The sequence below is a fragment of the Ursus arctos genome, unplaced genomic scaffold (assembly GCF_023065955.2).
Source record: "Ursus arctos isolate Adak ecotype North America unplaced genomic scaffold, UrsArc2.0 scaffold_27, whole genome shotgun sequence".
NCBI classification, from domain to species: Eukaryota; Metazoa; Chordata; class Mammalia; order Carnivora; family Ursidae; genus Ursus; species Ursus arctos.
Window position 1 is genome coordinate 34,049,027 of NW_026622952.1, and position 21,435 is coordinate 34,070,461.

The following is a 21,435-nucleotide window of genomic DNA, read 5'->3' on the forward strand; positions in this document are numbered from 1 at the left end:
GGAGGAGGCTCGGCGCGGGTTAGAATCGCTGCAGAGGCAACATTAGCATCTGAAATGAGGTGGCTTTTTAACCCCTGAAGGACCAGATTTAAGGGTTTAGAGGAGGTAAAGGCTGAACTTTCTCGATTACTCTTCGTCACTCGGAGTGGTGCAGGTAGCCGCGGGGAGAATGGAGTCTTTTGTTCCCGGTATTTTTAATTAGGTGGGTTTTTTTTTTTAATGGGTAGTATACGGTCCTAATCCGTGAGGTAAATCTGTCTTTCCCTTGCATTCTGTGACTTTTGCGATGTATCTTGTTGAATTCGTTGGGAGCAAATGTGAGCAGTAGTGATTTTTGATAATTTATGTCTTGGGTAGGTTTTAAAATCTGCGCTGAGTTTAAATTAATCAGCCCTTTGGTTCCATTAACTAAAATCCATCATACTGATTGCTTAATGGGGAAAGAGGTGCAAAATAATCGTGCTAATTAAAAGAGCGGTTTTTCTCTTGCGGAATACTTAGTGTGTGATTTTTGCTAGGAGAGGGTTTTCTACAGCAGAGTCTCTAAAAGAAATCCAACTTTGCTGTGATGCTTCCATGCAGGTTACTCCTGGAAAAAGAGTTGGGGGTGCTGATCGGGGAAAAACGTGTGCACTATGAAAGTAAAAATCATTTTTTACCGTTTATGTGTGTAGTCCCATAAAATAAAACAAAGATCTGTGGCGGCTCTCAGAAGGAGAAGTCACATCTCCTGCCTTTCCGTGCTGGCGTCTCTATCTCTGGAGTATCTCAGAAATGATATGTACAGAATATATGTGCCTGTGTCACAAAGTCATTCTGTCTTCTGAAAGCCTAATATAATCAAATTCAGTGCCTTAAGATGGTGTAGTTGAAGATTTGATCCCTTTCCACTGAAGTGGAAATACTTTCAGTAATTGAAAGCAGATTCACGTCTGGAGTTGGACAAGCCAAGGTTTTCATTTTTAAAATAAACCTTTTGTTCTCTGGTTTTAAATGTTTCAGAGCTTCATCCAGAGACCTCTGTGTGCTAATTGTTAAAGTAGTCCTTAAGAAAGGACAGAAAATATCCCGAGAAGGCATTTTAGAAATACAGCTAACTTAGTAAGCCTCCCTCTCGGTGGGAGAATATTGTAGCGCAGCATAATACTGTCTGTGCCACACATTTTGGGTTTTTTTCCAGCGGATTCCCCGGCATTAAAATGCAGCTGTACTCTTCAAAACCCCCAAACCCCAAGCAACGTCCATCTGTCTTAAGAGGTTAAAAAACTTGTGAACTTTTGGTGTCACTTATTTTAGACGGTGATTTACACAATTTGGTGATAAATTTGACATCAAGTATGAATTATGTTTAATTTAAAGAGATGCTGATTATATAGTAACTGATACACTGAAACCTCTAAAAATCTGATTTCAGGTTGTTAACCTGGTTTCTTTCTCATCTTTGGAGGCTAAGTGTTAAAAGCTTTAAAAAATTGGCCATTAAAGACTGAAATTAGGGTACATTCTAGACAAAGAGGGAGTCACTTGATGTCTTATTAGCTGTGAACATAGACAGGAATGGTGATGGGGAAGAGTGTCACCTTCCTTCTCCAGCACATGGAATCTAGAAGGAATTGTGTGATCAGGAGGAAAAAGTTAGGAGAGTTGTACTTCTAACAATGGTAACTGAGATCAGAGCAAAATAGAAGGGAGTCTTCCAAATGTTTTTAATTACTAGTTTCTTGAACCTGTTGTGCTAATTATCAATAAGAGGTGAATGGACGTATTTACAGAGTGTAACATGGCAGTTCGATTTCTTCAAAACTACTTGGTAGCTTTCTATTTTACCTCGCTTCCTCGTCTTCCTGGCAGTTGATCGTTTGAGCATGTTAAAATAAACATAAAGTGAATAACTCGGTCATAATTTAAATGATATTCTTGTTAACATTTCTCATGTACAAGTCCTCTTTCGTAAAATCAGTATTTAAAAACTTCTGCAAATCTTTAAGTACCAAATAAAATCTGATTACGTGTTGGCTGTGTCGCATCACGTTTCCTAGATATCAACGGCCTAATGTGTGGCATTATAGAATTTAATTCCCCTTAAAGACTTAGAAAAATAAAAGTGACTTAATATGGACTCCTAATTTTCAGTGGAAGATCCTTGTCTAAACATTTAAACTAACCCTCTCTGTGACTTCTATCTACTATTATTAGTTTTTATGTCCTTGTTTTTTTTTCTTACTTGGAAAGGGGGTGCGGAAGATGTTCTGTCATCTGAAATAATACATTCAATTAATCATGGGACTCCTTTCTTTCATAACGTAGGAAAGTGGCAAAGGAGGCACTGTCTAGAATACAGTGATCTTGATAATTAATGCCATAAAATAGATTAAAATTCTGTATTCCAGGTATTCATTTCCTTAAAAGGGCCACCAGAACAGCGTTGCTAAGCACCCGTCACTACTGCAAGTAACAGAAAATGACCCAAATTAAAGAACCTGTTCTAAGCTGTATTCTTGCATTTTCTGAAGTGCATTTCAAAAGGTTTAACAAGACTCATTCAATTAATGGAGAAAAAAAGATCTATTTTCAGCTCTGATCAGCAATTAAGAGATTGGGCTTTGGAACATCAGTCTCTCTATGTTTATAATTTATTTTGTTTTTTGGGGCTTTAAACAATTGTGAATAAAGATTTTTAACCATCTTTCTAACGATCCAGATGTAAAAGCTAAATATAGGACATTACATTTGTTTTAAATCTTTATCTAAATAAGTAATTTTTATTGACTTTTCCTCATATTAAAAAAGTTTAAATTTTACACTAATATATTATTGCTTTACTATGGATTTCTTATTCTCTGTGCAAATATATACATGTATACGTGCATACCTACATGCATGGGTAGTTTAAAGTATGGCTGAAGTTACTCTGTCTTATCCTGGATGTGAGTGCTTTTGTGCCAAACTCTTGAGAAACAGGATACTCTTCCTTAAGGATGTTTGGATGTTGTGAATTTGGTACCATGGAAGAGATCGAGTGATATGTCCAAGTGAAAAAGTAAGTGATTACAGGCCATAATTTGTTTGTTTGTTGACCATCATGTAAGCTGTACCCTTCTGGGTTAGACGAGAACTTCTACATAGTTTTGGCTAAAAAACCTAAGTCACAACTGTGAGAGTGTTGAAAGAGTTAGATCTTGCAACGACCTGGTGTTTAGCTAATCCAAGGGCAGTCACAAATAAAGGTGGTGAAACTTCTAGGCAGAGAGAAAGGAATGGAAGGATGGGCAGGTTAGAAGAAGAGGAGAGAAGAGCAAGGGGGTTAAGGTTCCCACAGTTTTAGATGAAGATTACTTAGCAAGATTTTGCTGTGTCACGTTGATTTGAAAGAGTCTCAAGCATATAAATATAGATGTTAAGTTATCAATCCTAAGTGCTGTTTTGGCTATAATCATATTGAAGTGATTCTATATCCTCAAATAGTCAATATTTTGAAGCAAAAATAACACTTAATTCTTTCTTCAAATAAGGTATTTTACATTAGACGTTCTTTACATTTATCCAACTGTTTGGCATTACAGATTTCTCTAGTTATAAATAATACAGAATAAATGAAAGTAATAGGACTGGTAATAGTTTGTCTTAAATATAAAGTTATTGTAATACTCAATAATGTCTAAGGCCTTTTAACCCGTGTGGTTTAGGTATTGGGAATGTATTGTTTTACGACATGTCAAAAAAAATTTTCCCCATAGAGAATAATAATTTGATGTGTACCAGTTATTTGAATATGTATGTTTTTAGCAGATTTGAAACGGTATATATTTTAATATATAAGAAATCAGTTGTCTTAAAATTTCTATGTTGATTTTAGTTACAAACCTTTCTGTTCCATTACAAGTCCTATGTATTTAAGTTTTGAAATATCTACTCTTAATTTTTAATACAGTAGGGTGAGAAGAACTACCTCTTTGGTATCCCAGAAACAGTTTATGGCATACGTATTACTGACGATAAATTCATTTCACAAGGGAAGAATGAAAACTGAAAAGTACACGCAGATATTTGAGCGTACATCACATCTAAATAATAGTAAGGTTTGAGAAACCACATACCACAGTATTTAAAAAAAAAAAAAGAGTTTCTCTCCTAAGAGTTATTTTCCTCTCTTAACATTAAATACTGTTTCCCATAAACATCTTATTTTGTACATTTCCAAGGCAAAATGGATTAGAGAGCGTACCAAAATGACTAATATAGAACTAATATGGAAAAGCACTTCAGGTTTTTTTATTTGTATAAATATATATAAGCATATATATCAGCCTAAAATTTTTAAAATTAAAATGACGTGTGGGAGTTTTCATGAATTTTTTTCATGTGAGTTTCTGCACAGTACCATAGTCTTACAACTGTTTTCTCCATAATCTTCCAGCTATTTCCGGCAGAGAGAGAGAGAGGACCTGCTGTCTAGAGACCTGTAAAATGTAGCCTGGAACTCTTTTTGTGCTTTTTCTTTTAAAGAAAACAATGACCGTATATAACAAATTTAACATTATTAACCTTTTATAATTATTTACCCATTATTTCATTTTACCTCCTGCTTAAAAGTTGTGCATTAGTGGAATAGACACCTGGCTGTGCTCTTAAAAGTTTGTCTTTCAATTCCTGTGATCGTAGGGGGCAGTACATCTCCTTAATTATCTTTGTTCAGGGAAATGCTGAAAGGCCAGGGTAGTTAAACAAGGCCATTTGGATTTGTGAGGTCGAAGTCAGATGCAAGCAAGGAAAGTGGTTAAATGCATTATCATCTTATTGAGCCCGTCATCAGTAAAGTGACCTTGATGGAGGTGGAAAAAGCCATGTGGCTACTTTATAACAGCCACCCTGCTTGTTTTATCACTGGCAGATTCTTTGATACTGCTTTATCGTATTTCCTCTTTTTTCTGTTTTCAAATATTACTGCCTGCAATTGTGGATCATCAGAGTGAAGGGAAACATTAGTCACAAACTAATTAGAATTAGTTTCTTTTGCATGACAGATTTCCCTTCCCAAGTTTGCTTCATACATTGATATATCTGAAGATATTCCTTCATTAAAAATTAAGGCGATCAGGCTGACTGACCATTCTGTATTCGCTTTTAAAGATCTTTTAATCATCATGATTAGTCTCTCTGCAAAGAAGCTGCTATCCTGCTACTTTTGAAACTGTTTTTAAGCTATTAAGAGGGGAGGCTTGCCAGCCTCAATTTTAGCACTGGGAATAATGTTTGTTTTAACAAGTGCCTATGTACGTTTACTTGAAGGTTATTCAACTTTTAATAGTTCTATTGCTGCCGTCTAGACTCATCACTTTGCTTAAAAAGTTAAAACAGAACCAAAAGATCTATAGTTTGTATTTCTGAACTTTATGGTCAATATATCCCTTGTGAGGTATTTTGTATCAACTCCATTAAAATGAAATTCTTGCTTCAATATTTGAACAAGTATTGTTCAATAATAGGAAGAGTTTTATTAAACACAGCACAAGATCTAACCTTTTTGGAAGCCCCAGTTAGAGCAGTTAAGTGCTGCATACAAGATTTTTTGTTTTCCTAGGCAAAGCTGTCAGACCTTACTGATTGGAGTTTAACTTATGCTTTACTTTTTTACTGACTTCTCTTTTCTTATTCAATCAGAACGAAGCACAGATCTTATCGTAAGAAAGAAAAAAAATTGGCCCATTATCAAAATACCTAGAATACTATTTCAAACCTTATCAGAGATATCGCCTTATCATCTTGCTATGAATTATGTAACAGTTAAATCTAAGGAACTCAAAATCGCCAAAAAGAGTTATGACAGGAGAGTCAGATTTTATGGATCCAGGGATTTAGTACTTTAAGGACTTTTTTGGTTTAAAAACAAACATACTGAATTGAAATACGTTTGAAAGGAATTACAAACTCCCCTGTCCCGCTGACTCTTCCCACTGTCAGGGCCGAAATTCAGGCTCTTTTCATCTGGTCCTTAGATTCTTTTGTTAGCCCTAAACTGGTCTCCCCCGCCTCTGTCTCTTCTTTCATCCAGCTTCCAAACTGTCATCGTAGCTGTCATTCCGAATCGCAGCTCTGACCATGGCACAGCTCTGCATCACGTCTTCATTATGTTTTTCAGATCAAGTCCAGATTCTTTAGTGTGTTTCATCAGACTTCTTTTCATGACCCCACCTCTCCCTCCATTTCTCCTGTGGGTTCGTACCTCTCCATCCGTGCTTCAGCATTTTCCCTTAGTCCGTGCTACTTTGGCCCTTTCTTACCCTGTCACAGCTCTTTCAAGAGCCAACTTCTGTGGCATCTTGCGTCTGAAGACTTAACTGACCGCGTCCAGCCAAGCTGGCTTCTAAAACTTCCAGAGCACCTGGTGCATGTTTCCGTACCGCACGTAACACATCGTACTGTCATCATTTGTTTAGGGTTCTCTCTCCCCCACTAGGGGGACGAGTTCTTTCAGGTCACAGCTGTGTCTTGTTCATCTTTACATACCAGCACTGACCGCAACGCTGAGAAAACAGTAGTCATTCAACAAAGGTTTGCCGACTACATATAGAACAAAGTATATTAATTATAATTTAACTTCTCGGTAACGGAAGATCATCATCGCAAACATCAGTTCTATTGTTGCATGTCCCAGTACAATAATTTAGCCAGGAGCTGTTGAGGGATAAGTAGTCCCAATCTAAGACACTGGATAACAATGCTTAATATTCCCATTATGTATCATTTTGGAGCCCTTACCATGCACAACGTTTTATCCGTATCATTTCATTTAATTCCCACAACCTCCTTTTAGAAGGGCTTTCTGCCTTTTACTGATCGGAAAATTGTTACGCAGAGAGGTTAAGTTAATTCAAGGTTGCACAGGTCTCAAATGGCAAAACAGTGATCTGAATGAGGTATTGTGTGAGTCCAGACCTGTTTCAGATACCACAGTCCTTGTAAAAATTGTTAATTCCATGTGCAGCTCCAGGACAGGTGTAATTTTTAAGATGGGTTTTCCGTTTTTCTCTCCTGTCAGGCTGCCTACTTTCACTTCTCATTACCCTGCCATTAAACAGCCAAGGTTATTTTGTTGTTATTGTAATTTTTGCATAAAATAGGAATAGGAACCTTGTGAGCAAAGACTATTCTCAGAGCTATTTTTATTAGCTTTATTAGTTTCGGTCTCTCAGAAAAGTCTTTTTGGCTTAGTACTTTCATTTCTTTGCATTTATGGTCAGGTGAGATTTTGGGGTAGCAGGGTACCGTAGGTGTTAGGTGTTTAGGTGAAGCAGAATGTTAATTTCCACAATTAAGGACTTTTAAAAGGAGCCAATGGTTCATTGGCTACATTTGAATAAGAAAAAAATGCTGACGTTGCTATGCATAGATACATTTGAAACTTAAACATATCGATAAAGATATCTGTGATTCTAATTTTTTTTTTAACTGGCAAACGTCATATCTAATGAGACTCTTCTAAATGACTAATGTGGGGAAGACGTGTTCTTTAAAATGATGAATTGAAGGAAGAACTAGTACACCTTCAGGGTTTTTGGCCCCGGAGGGTTAATAGATGGGGAATGTTGGAAAAGAAACGTCCTATTTCTGCTCTCTTGCCCCATCTTCATCGACTGTAGGAGCAAAAAGACCCGCCAAATTTTAAAAACCAGTTTTACTAACTTCTGTGAAAGTGAGTAGGGTTAGATGTTTTCAGAACTGAAGCGGAGCTCGAGATCCCCTCATCCAGACTCCACATTTTATAAAGTGGGGAAGCAAAGCCTAGTAATAGCCAACGTTTATCGCTGTTTACTAAGTGCTAGTCTCCATGCTTTTAAACCTTTTATTTTATCTCATCTTCAGAACAACTCAGGGAGTTCAATGTTCCATTTTAAAGATGGGGAAATCGAGGCGTAGACAGGTGAGTAAGTTGCTGGTTAGAGGTAAAGCACACACCTGAGGTGAGCTCCTGCCTCCCTTGGAAATGACGGAAGGACACCAGGTCCCTCCCTTAAGAAGTAACTGGGCCCCAGAGTCCCTGACTTCCAGTCTGCTTTTTACATTAGAAACTATTGTTATGGCATGTTAAAAGACCCAAGATGTAGCGGGCGGTTTACCAAGTCAATATTCTTACTCTCTATTTTATAGATGAGAAGATTGAGGCTTAAGGAGATGAAGTAATTTGTGTAAGGTTATTCATTTACTTAAATACAAAGGCAGGTTGGTCCTAATTTCAAAGTTCCATCCTTCATGACTGAATTCTGCTTCCAGCTTAAGTCAGATTGGGTTTTGTCTCGACTTTAGTCCTGACTTTGCTTCCTGTGTAAGTTCTCTTTACTGTTGTAGGAGAGAAATATGGCTGTTTCCAACTTTCCGTAAATGTCGTAATCAATGAGTGTTGCAAATACTTCCATTTGTTCAAGGTAAAGCATTTATCAACAAGTACTTACTGAGGGAATGTGTGTTTAGTATTGTACTGTGTTTTTAATATTATTTAGATTTTTTTTTTTTAGTGAACCATAATCATAAATGATCATCTGTGCTATGGCTAATGTCCACTCCCTGATTAATATCCAGCAATGATTAGCATCATTGATTAGAAAACTAGTAGATTATGCCTTTATTGACACTTCTATTCCCTATTTAATGGTTTGTTTATTTAATTGATGGCTAATGCCTTCACTGTTAAAGGCTATTAACATATCAAAATGGTATTTATTGAACCTGGCAAAATGATAAATTATATTTGTATTTACTCCTTTGTGCCCAAGGCTAATCTACTGGTGGTCTCGTTTTTTTTCATAGTTTTCATAGGTAAGAACTTCTGCTTAGGAGTCAAACAAATTAGCATTTAAACTATGATCTGGTTGTGTGACCTTGGAAAAGGTGCCGGAGCCGGAATTGTACTTGTGAAAGGAGATAAACCAGATCAGTGGCTTCAAACTATGGATTCGAGTAGAGGTTCTGTAAAATTTCTTCAGTGGATTCAAAATTATTGGGGAAAACACTTAAAATGGTAGTAAAACATTATGCATGATAAAATATATAGTAAGTTCTTACGTATTGTGCTACAGGGTTAGCTTATTTCTCTGTACACGTCCTGCTTCTTCTGTGCATATGTTTGCATTTTTTGTGAAGGTGTCATTGGTTAGGGAATTTGGGGCTCTGCACTGGCTTTTTCTGTTAATTCAACTTGCTTAAGGAATAAGAAGAGAAGGCGTCCCCTGCAGAGGAGCTCTGGGGGAAGGGTACCCTGCTCACCAGCTTCCAGGGACGTGGCTAATGTACTGTGGGCCATGTATGCTTGCTAATTTGGTCTTAGTTGTAATAGGGATCCTGAAAGCGAAGGTGGTTGTCCTCATTATAAATAGGTTGTTACTCTTCCCATGTTCCCCTCCTAGTATCTTAACCAAACTTCTTTGAAACTACTCTTTTGAAAGTGAGTTTATTTGCAAGACACAGGTAAGACTAGCTCTTGTCATTATAGGCATGTCTCATTTTGATCAAATACCAGTTTGACTAGTTGAATTGTTTACTTTCTTCGCAGGGTCAACTGACCAACATTTGGGTATTTCATAAAATTAGATCTATATTCAGAAGAGAGAGTATTTACCACAGTTAAATGTATTCTGTGAGTCCTTTTCAAAAGAGGAAAAAAGGGGATAACCCCTGAGATGGCCGTTTGAAGGCAATAATACTCATCTGGGTGAAATGTGGTATTTTTAAGAGTTGAGTGGCATTACATTAGAGCCCCTTTTTACATGTCAGGATTAAGGGCTGAGCCCACAAATGGCGCCCTTAATGGGTAGAACAATTAAATTTCAAAATTCAGAAACTAAAGCTTTATAGTTGATTTTAATGTACAGTTGTTTATTTTAAATGATTCTGAGACTTTTTTAAACTACTAAGGTCTGTGAGTGTCTGATAATATGTTTGATTTCTTTAAAGTATATTTAAATTTCATGCATATTACATTTCATACAGAAAGCTAAGCTCAATCTTTCCTTTTATGCTTCCAGTTACGAATAGGGGATTCAGGTGCCAAGTCTTTCATAAATCGAAAAAAGTTATTTACTTTCATGCTCAGATATCAGTATAAACACCTGGTTTATTAAAATGCTTATTAATAATGTTTATTTCAGTAGTGCCTCAGTTTCTCAAGAGGTAGGCATTAGAATTGTAAACATAGAATATCTTCCCCCCTCCGCTGAGGCAGAACATGGGTAGAATTCAATATTAAAGATTTTTAAAGTATATTCATGGAGAAAGACAGCTGATAGTATCTTTACATTTAAAAGAACATCCCTTTGTATATATTTTGTAAAATTCTTTTCTGATCCCCCATTTCCAGGAATATGTCAATTAGCAATGCCAATATATCTACCTCTAAGTTCCTAGGGTAGACTTTAAACTCTAATGAGGTACCTCATTGGAAGGAGACCACTTGAAGATTTGATTAATCTCTGCGGTGTGGAAACAGAAACACCGGAGCAGAGATAAGTAGTTCCAGGCTCTGACACGACAATAGGTCACCATTGTGACCCTAGGACAGAGGACCTTAAGATTGAATAAAGGTAAATTTGATATAGTACATTAAATGATTTCCCTATTTCTTAAGTTCACCAAGAGCAAAATTATATACATACATATAAACATACACACACACACACACACACATACACACACACACACACACACACAGATAGATATATCTGTTCTATTTAGGAGAATTCCTCAGTTACACCTTTTTTTTTTTTTAGTCAGTCATAATCCAATCAAACGTCAATGTCTGAGTCCCTGATAGACGTCAGCCACGAAAGTAGGCCTGCTTTTCCTATAGGCTAACATATTTGAGGTGGCAAGTGAAACCCACAGGAAAATACTGAAGCTGTGGGCTTGGAAAGGATAAAGAGCAGTCACACGGAGCAGAGGTCTGTGGAAGGGCGGACGAAGGGAAGGGGGAGGGAGTTGGGAGCAGAGGCAGTGGTGTTTCGCTCTCTCTGTAACATTTGATTTCTTTCAAACAAAGCAAGAGATCTGAAGTTAACAACCTTTTATGACGGATTCTGTATGTGCTGTTTATTACACAACTCCTCCTTCCCTTAAATGCAGGGAAATTGTTAGTGAAATGGTTAGTGGTGAACCCGATTTCTCTATAGAATGAGATTTTTAACCCAGTAATTACTGAGTGTTAAGTCGCTGGTACTTTGTCACGATTACTGTATAGCAGTGTTTTTCTCTGTAAAATCAGAAATCAATATATAATATTTAACTGTCATGTATTTTAGGAATTTATTGATTTATTAAAGAAAATTACTTCATAAATTTTAAAAAAGTGGATTTCATCAGCATTTATTGAAAGCCTACTACTATGCTCTTTATCGTCCTATTCATAATCATGTAATTCCTCGTCCATTTAGACTAGCTTCTTTCCGTTTATTTATGTATATTCAGTCATCAGTCATAACGTAGTGATGCTACAAACCAGAAGTTTTTTTTGGGTTTACCTATTATAATGCAATCACAGTCATGTTTTATAATACCTTCCTCATTAGCTTCCCTGCCTTTAACTTTCCTCCTCAATCCCAAAAGACAAATTATCTTTCTCGGGGATCTTCTCTCTCTTCTGTCTCTCCTATTCAGAAAGTAGCACCATACTCATAGTGTCGTATCAAGAAAATATCAAGCCCGGGGGCGCCTGGGTGGCGCAGTCGTTAAGCGTCTGCCTTCGGCTCAGGGCGTCATCCCGGCGTTCTGGGATCGAGCCCCACATCAGGCTCCTCCGCTATGAGCCTGCTTCTTCCTCTCCCACTCCCCCTGCTTGTGTTCCCTCTCTCGCTGGCTGTCTCTGTCTCTGTCGAATAAATAAATAAATAAAATCTTAAAAAAAAAAAAAGAAAATATCAAGCCCGATGGACGAAGGGGTAGGATTATGGAAAGTGACAGAGAGGAGGCCTTCTAGGCAGAGGGAGGCACATGGGCAAAGTTGCAGAAGTTGGAATGTGGGAAGTATATTTGAAAAAATACCAGATAATCTACTTGGAAGCCTGAAGTTCATGAAAGAGAATTTTGGGAGAGAAGGCTAAAAAAAATCGGTGGAAGCCAGGACATGGAAGACCTTGAATCTCAGATAAAAGGATTCAGGTGTTCATCTGGGGTCCCCTGGGGATTTGACACAGAACACAGTGATAGAACAGAACATATTTGCGGGAAGATCTCTCTTGTCGTTGAATGGCAAAAAGAAGATAGCTGAAAGAGAGAAACCAGCTATGGATTATTCCTAGCAGCGTTTTCAATTCATGGCTTTCTCTTAAATTCCTTCAATTTAACTGTTTATCAATGTAAGTTGCACAAAGGCAGGAACTTCTGTTAAATTTGATATCCTCAGAGCCTAGAACTCTGCCTGGCACTTGGTAGCACTCGGTGCTGAGTGAATCCTTATTGAATTGAATGAATGAGGACATGAAGATGCAAAAAGATTAAGTGACTTTATTGAGTTGACACGGCTGATAGTGAGATCCAGGACTAAAAATTGCGGCTGATGCCACGTTTGGTGTTCTTTTGAGTATGACATGCTAAGCTGTCATACAGGTCGTTTCCTCCCCGTAGCTTCTCCTTTCTTCCTTGTCAACTCATAAGTTCTCAACCATTCTTTCCAACAGATGATTGCAGACTACTCATGTCTTATGTACTCACTACAGCCTCCCCGGGCTCTTAATCGGTTGCCTTCATGTCCTGATATAATTGGTTAAGCTCTTTATTCTATTGCTTTCTTTGGATGGCAAACTCAAGGTCAGAGACTATGTCTTCTGTTTGGGGTTTTGTTTGTTTGCTGTTTTACTTTACAGCAGGCCTCCTCTCCCAGAACACATGTACTCAGAACACCTTTGTCTGAGCAGAGAAGCTTGTTGACTGACTGCTTAACCTTCACGTCTGTCTTTTAGTCCACTTTCTTGAGAAGTGACAAACACGCAGTTAAAATTACTTTTGTCAGGCTAGAAAAGGGCCACTTACATTTACTTGATATTTTTGTACCAACTGGAAAAAAACAGTGAAGTGAAATTTTTAAGGGTTTCTAGCTCTATAGGAAAGCAATTGTGAATTTAAAAAAAAAACAGGTTTATCATTTTGTCTCTTTAAAGCAAAAGGAAAGAAATTCACTGTGTTAGTCTGTCTGATGCTGTGAGACCACCTTAAAATAAGACGTCACATAAAGGACATTATTATATGAAGCCTTTTCAGAAACTGCGAGGTGACCCCCTATTGTCTGAACTTTACTCAGAGTATTAGTCATTGCATCCATTGCCGGCATATTGCTGTACTTTAGTTGAATAGTGCAATTGGTGGAGTACGTTAGCCCAAGTATCTCTTATTTGTGTAAGCCTTTTCCTGAAAAAAGTGCTATTCATTAAATGTAACAGAGGCTCTTACTGTGATTAATAAAATATTAAGGAATGAATGTTCTTAAATAGACCAAGAAATTGCCACTCTTTTATAAACATTTATAATTGTCAGCAAATCATTAACCTTTAGATTTAGAGATGTTTTCCTCACAGTTGAAAGGATAAAAGCCAGAAATACTGTACTCATGAAATAATGAGTTTCATAAAATATAAAATATTCATCTGTGATTCAGAGGAGTCCTGATATCATTACACTTGCCAGATTTAAAAATTTTAAAGAAAATTTTACAATAAATTTAATCTCAAAATGAGTTAAAAGTACTAAAATATGAACCAGGCTTATGCTGAACATGGCAATAGTGTGTATTTCTACGTGATACTGATTTAGAATTTCAAAAGTTATAAAATTACAGAATAAAAGCCTTTAAGCTTTTCATGCTATAGAAAGATGATTTCAAAGAAATAATACGTTTCGGATGGATTCTGTGAGAGAACCAAGATTCTGTTTTTACTTAATAATCTTACTACTTTATAATCATTTAATGTCATTTTGTATATAGGTAAGATTAATATATTTGTATTTTTTGTTTGTTGATTTGAAGCTTTTTGAATATATTCCTCCCTGCCCCCCCCAGTACTCCATATCATAAGTGTGTGTATTCTTTTGATACTTTCTCCCTGAATTTACCTGGTTTTCAGTCTCTGAACATCCCTTAGCATGTTCTAGAGACAGAATTTCTTTGTAATGCTATTGACATTTTTTAGAGGGTGGGGCAGGGGGAAAGCCATATTGATTAAAAACTCTTAGGAGAGTTGAGTAAAATATCTACATAACCCATTAAAGTTATTTTCTAATAGTTAAGTCTTTCTTAGGAAAGAGGTTGCTTATAGTAAAACAAATGTTTGAGGTGGTTTTATACAAACTAGTAAAATAAAACACTGAAATGTTTTGGGGGCAAATAAATGCCTTATGAACGTGTTAGGAAATTGGAAATCACTGTCCCCAGGTATTTATAACAGTAGTACACTGCTAGAGTAGTCACTCTAATTTAAGAAATACTTATGGGGTACCTACTATGTGTTTGGCATCAGTGCTTAATATAAGATAGAAGAAATTCACTCACAAGTATACTGTATAGTAAAAAAGTAAATAATAGTTCTTATAACCCTATAGTGCTTATAGTACATATTGTTAATACGTATTGACCAGTTTCTTATAGAAATAAAATGGTTTTGTTTTTAAATTTTTACTGAGAATGTTCTCTTCTATTTCTTATAGGCCAGAGGGAGATCCAGATCTCATTTCTATATTGAACTTTACGAAACATAGACAAAACTAAATCATTACTGAAGGTCGAAACCAAAACATAATACCATTTTGAGTGATAGTGCTAGACTGTTAGGCTGATGGCTAAGTTCACATTTTAGTGTAAATCACGAAATAGACGAAAACAAAAAACAAGGCCCTGTACTGGCCCAAGAAAGATGTAATGCTTCATTGGTTGGGTTTTTAGGCTTCGAGGATGTATGGTGCCCCGGGGCTACTTTAACAAATGATTATAAACCAGGTGGCTTAAAACAATAGAAATGTATTCTCTCATAGTCCTGGAGGCTAGAAGTCCAACAGTCACAGTGCCAGCAGGCCGTGGTTGGCCTGAAGGCTTGAGGGGAGAGCCTTCCTTGCTCTTCCAGCTTCCAGTGGCCCAGGCGTTGTTTGGCTAGTGGCTGAATCACGCCGGTGTCCGCGTCTGTCTTCACATGGTCGTCTTACCTCTGTCTGCTTATGTCCTCTCCTCACCTTGTTATGTATTCATGTAACCGCGACACCAGTCCTTGGTGGACTTAGGGCCCACCCCAGCACAGTAAGCCTTCGTCTTACCTGTCTATACCCGCAGAGGCCTAATTTCCAACTAAGATCGCATGCTGAGGTTCTGGGTGGATGTGTGTTTTCAGCCTACTATTCAACCTACTACAGAGGGATAGAAAGTAGCATGGGAGAAGCAGGGAAAAAATGGTTTTCTTTGCTGGCCTCAGTTTTTTGCTTTCTCATTTCTTGGTGGGTTTAGATAAGTTACAATTGTGCCTTCATACCTTCGTGCTCTGACTCTTTTTAAAGATATTTTATCTGCTGGGCACCTGCGTGGCTCAGTCGGTTAAGCATCTGACTCTTGATTTCGACTCAGCTCATGATCTCAGGGGGTGAGATTGAGTCCTGCATCGGGCTCGTGCTCAGTGTGGAATCTGCTCGAGATTCCCTCTCGCTGCCCATCATCCCCTCTCAAAATAAATAAATAAAATCTTAAAAAAAAAAAAAAAAAAGAAGATATTTTATCTGCCAAAACTGACATTTGCCTCTTTTCTCCCGAGTTTCACATTATGGGAAACTATAATAAGAGAGCCATAGAATATTGAGTGCTTGCTGTTCAGTCATAGAGGAAATGAAAATTTAGTTTCTATGCTTCTTGTGTATTGTCAGAATTTGAAAATCTAAGAAGAAACAAAAAACTATTGAGACTGTCATACTATAGATACAGCACTCAGAACATATAAACTTTCTAGTTGTAAATTTAGCTTTATGGTGTATGGTGTGGTTATTAGTTGTAATGAACATTATGTGGGTATGGTCTTGTGCCTCCCAATTTCCCTCTATGTTTGAAACTTATAAACTATTTTTTAATGAAAAAAATAAGTGGTATAATAAATGAACTTTATGATTATCAGCAAAGCTTATTTGTAATTTATTCAAAAAAATTACCCTTGGCTTTCCATTTAAGTTGCAACATGGAAATATCCATACATACCAGGAAATTGTTTTAAAATAGCAACCATATTTTAATAAACGCTTGAAATAGTTCTCTGTGAAAATGGATATCTAGGTCAGGAATTTCAAGAGGTTTATCATCATCTTTCAAGACAATAAATGATACACTGAAGTCTAAAGTGTTATATTCCCAAGGAGTGATGGATGAGATCCTTTCTTGGGAGCGGCTGTTGGTTAATTAGATGGGAGAGACCCTTTCAGGGCAGTGGCGTAGGGAGGCTGCAGGTGAGGGAAGAGCCTTGGTGCTCACACTGTATATACCTGGCTTGTAATTCCGGGGCAGGTCAGCCCCGCCAGCAGGAGGATATAGAGATAGAGATAGAGATAAAATAGAACACTATGGAATATGGCTTAAACCCTTCTCTGTGAACTCACTCCCTGTAAATACCCAATCTTAGAGTGTTGGAGTGGTCTCTGCCCCTTTGGGGAGGTGAGGGGTGGAGAATGGGAAGGGGTTCTGAATCAGGAACTTCTCTACCAGTCAGATATTTTGCTGTGTTTGTCAATGGGGTTCACCTACTGAGATTTCTCATTTAGACATGAAAGCATATCTACTTACCTTGTTGGATAATCACTCAGCTTTCTCTTCAACTGGCGGGATATTTTTACTACATTTCCACATTTCTGAAGTACATACATGTTTTCCCTAGGTGTGACTTGCCCACAACTTACCGTGAGCCCAGAGGCTGGTTGGGGGAGAGCCATGGGTAAATTACACACCTTTCCCTGTCTTTCTTGTCTACATGGCATTTACAATCGCAGTTGATTTTTATAAAACAATATGCATTTTAAACAAATATTTGACAGCTTTTCTAACATATATTTTACCATATGAAAGTGTATCTGAATCTTATTGCAGAATATTTTTCTATGGAGGATATTCCAAAAATGACTGGCCTGGGAAGATTTGGGTTGGGTACGCCTTCCTCACTCTGTTGCTCAGTTTACCTCCTCTGTTGTAGGAATTGACACCATCTTCCTTGAAATGAACTTGAGGTACGCTGCTGTTTAAGGAAGTCAGGGAGACCCAGGACTCACCTCATGAGTTCCTCAGGTCACACGGGAGAAAGAGGAAGGAGTGATGATCTGACTTATAAAACTTAAATTCCTAATAATATTATCAAGTCATTACATAGATTAAAAAAAATGTTTGCCAGTTTAAAATGTTTTGGAGCTCAGAGGCAACAAATAAAAGGCATAAAAATGTTTCACTGTCATTTATTTCATTAAATACCTAATTTCTCACACTTTGTTCAGAACCAAATTACTTTGTTAACTTGTTTTCCTTATAGTATTAAAATCCCCAGTGTATTTGACAGTGGTCTGATCTCTCTTCCCATGGGCCATGGAGCATAAGGACAAGGTGTACCTCACCGGATATCAGAGACGTGAGTTCTAGTCTGTGCCCCACTGTCCACTGCCTAACTTGGGCTGGATAACAAAATCTTAAATAACAACTCAAAAGACCTTTAAAAAAGGACTGGTTTGGAATAGAAGATCTCAGAGATTCTTTCAGCTCTGAAATTCTTTTATTGTACTTTAAACTGACACGTAACACCCCTCTTTTCAGGTGTACATTATCGTAAACTACAACTATGTTCTTTCCCTGTACCTACATGGAAATTTTCCTGATAATGAAAATAACGCATTCCTTTTTTTTTTTATGATCTTTTTCAGTTATGTTGGTTTGTTTAGGAATAAATAACCCAGTTTGATGTATTAATTTTATTAGATCCCCCTTCAGTCCTCTATTAGGCTTTGTAGCAACAAATTCTTTAATTATTTCCCAGGAGCGTTTAAGTGAATTGAAAACAAAATCTCGTGTGTGTGTGTGTGTGTGTGTGTGTGTGTGTGTGTGTTATAATTAGCATTAGTATTAACATTATCTCTTCTTTGTTTCCAGTAATAATAGTTACTAATTTATCTATGTTTTAAGCTACTGGACAATTACTTTGGGGAAAAAAGTAATCTGGATATTTAAAATAAGTGATTTAAAGAGAAGATCCATAAATCAAAGATGATGAGATTATTTTAGTATTTCTTTTATACAGTTAGCCAGAAGAGTCAGCAAGTGATTTTTTTTTAAAGTTTGTGTTTATTTGTACAAATATCTGATGGAAACATTGTTTCTAATAATTTTCATTCTTGAATATGGATAAGCATCTGAGTTTCTGCATAAATGAATTCTTCAAACTAGAATAAAGAAACAAGCTGAGATTTTTATCTCTGTTTTGTTTAGTATTAAGCTCTGCTACCATATGCCCCAATTTCATAATTTTACAGTAGTAAAATAGAATTAAAACCTTAACTGCCACATTTTCGATTCACCTAATTCATATTTCATGTGTTACAGTTCAAAAGAATTATGTAACGCTAGATAGTGAAGGACTTACCAAGATCATGAGAAAATCAAGACCCAGAGAATTTAAGAAATTTGACTGTGGATATCTGTAGATATTGGTGGAAAGAGACCCAGAAACCAGTTCTGGATTCTTACCTAGTATTCTTACCCTTGGACCAGTATTTTGTTAAAGTAATAGCATCGGCCTTAGAAAAAATAAAATAGCTATCTTTCTGTCTGTGTAATATATATGTAAAATCCTGCTTTATATTAAATATAAAGGAGTGATTTTAATAATGTTTTTTTTTCTTCTGTTGTGTCAGATATCCCCGGACATTTGGAAGAGTTCCTATAAATTTGAATTTTTTAATTACAAAATATCCAGCTGGGACCGGGCCATTTTTAGAAATGAGTAATAGAATCATAGAGTTGGAATGAATCTCAAACGGCTGTGAATACTAACTTATCCCTTGGGTAAGGTCATCATTAAAAAGTATGGAAGTTTCTTATATACTGTTGGAACTAGTTTCATGCTGGGCCCCTAATGTCATTTATCTGGCTATATTGTCCTAAGTGACTTATTTATTAACTAGTAGGAATAATATATTAATGCTATGTTATAAATTTGATAATCAAACCATATTTAGACCAAACAGATGAAGGCAACCCCTAATTTATTTAAATCTCTATTTTAAAACTGTGCCTGGAACTCAAAAACGATTTCCTCAAAATACTGTAGGTTTCACAGGATAACCTGCAAAATCTTGTTTAACCCAGAGTATAACATAAGATGACCAATTCTTAAAAAAAAAAAAGAAGAAGAAGAAGAAGAACTATTCTATAATATTCATTCTCAGTCCTGAAGGCCAGGAACACAGTTCCTTTGGTTAAATATTTGGACTTGAACCTTACTTGCCGCTTCCTATAGTACACCATCTAGAAGATGTATATAGATTATTTCAGTGTGGGGAAAGGAAAGGGAACAGCAAACCTTAATGACTGCAAAGAGGTGAAAGGGTCCTAGGACATTGAAAGGATCCTTGGCTAATCTTTGCCAGAAGTGAAAATAAAATACATTGGTAACACTACCATACTTTAGAGCTTCTGCAAACACCAGGTGAGAGTTTGACATTAGAGATTTCCTCTGGTGTATATCCATCCTGCAGGGGGCTCTCAAAACTCTTCACCATGAGAGTGGGTCAGTTCTGAGATTTTTTGAAGCTTGCGTGTCCTTAGACAACTACCCTCAAAGCCAAACTCCCCTTGACCCCCAGGTAAGTTGCAGCACATTTGGTTGCAAAGCCCTGAAACTTTTCCATTTGAATAAGACAATTACAGTGTTTTAAGTAAATTAGACTTGGGGCCATATTTTGAGCCATGTAAATGACGATGGGTATTGTTCTTCTTGTGCAGAAATCCTCTAGTAACAGAATTTGCCAGATCTATCAATAAGAAGAAAATTATACTAGCCTTGAATTTTATTTGGGTTTCTTTCACTGACCATTTTCTTGTGGAAATTTTAATGAGCAGTGAAAATGACCAAAAGGTGGACAGCCAGGGGGAGGACAATAAAGATAATCTAAAACATACTTAATTATCCTCAGTATAATAAAATCTTGACTATAATGGGGACAATGCAAGAACATTCAGACTATGTAAAAGCATTTTAAAGTGGCCTTCCACTGTTAGGAGAGCAAATATGCCACTGCATAGTGTCTGTTGGATGAGCTTTCTCATATGTATAAAAATAAATCTATTATTACTTTTATATGTCTATTATTATAAATTAAGTAGATTACTCATAAAAATAAGTACTGAAGAAATAAAAATGAAATTGAGATAATCATAGATGAGTAGATAATTTAAGCAGTATTCCTAATGATAGCACAGTGCATCTTAGTCTGTGCAGAGCATCAGAGGCAGAGGGAGAAGCAGACTCCCCTCTGAGCAGGGAGCCCGATGTGGGGCTCCATCCCAGGACCCAGAGATCATGACCTGAGCTGAAAGCAGATGCTTAACTGACTGAATTACACAGGCACCCCTTATTCCCCCAGTTTCTAAAAATTATATTCACAAGTCCACTTTTATTTTAAAACTTCATTAAATCATTATTACAACCATACATCATTAAGATGGTTAAATTTCATTTTATTGGAATACAGCTGTCAGGACTCTTCCTCTCTATCATTATTTCCAATTAAACTTGCCTGAAAAGTTTAGAGTAGTTTAATTACTAAAGATACCCAGGTTAGGGTGGGGGGCTGGTTTCCTTCAGTGAATTCCTTAATTTTAGAAATTTCGAGGGATTTTTTTGTCTTGCACATAAATTATAGAGTAGAGGCTAAGACCTCCATTCTTTCTAGAACCTTGAGCTTTTTATATTATTCTGCCTAAATATAATTGTAACTGCCTTTTTCTTATCCTAAGGTTTTTATATTTCTGTTTTCAGGGGTTTTTTTCCTGATTAGACTAGAAGTAGGTCTCTGTTACATATTTTTTTCAAATCTTACCTCCCATAATTTATAATTGTTTTTCTTTTCTCTCTTTTCTAATTAGTAACCTCTGCTCAATCTAATTGATTCACCTTTGCTTGTTTTCCTTGAACATAATTATGGCTATTAATATGCTGGCGAGTACAGCTTTGTCCCTATTCCATGTGTAGGTGTTCTTTTTTAAATCATTATTCTGTGTACATTTTGCAACTGCAGATTTATTTTTCTAGGTTTTTTCTAGGCAATTGAATCAGATAATGTGATGGAGAATGTTAGCTTTTAAAAGATCAATTCAGATTTTCTTTGCATTTTTTACAGTGGTCTTCAAACTTTTGGCTTACATTTTCACTACAAGAATTTTGAAAAACTAAATATCCC

General features: G+C 36.6%; 1 protein-coding gene across 5 annotated transcripts in view; it reads left to right on the forward strand.

The window, feature by feature from the left end:
* Window positions 1–21,435, forward strand: part of TENM3 (teneurin transmembrane protein 3) — a 1,574,093-nt gene that overhangs the window by 1,246,691 nt on the left and 305,967 nt on the right. The gene's annotated exons all lie outside the window — the stretch shown is intronic.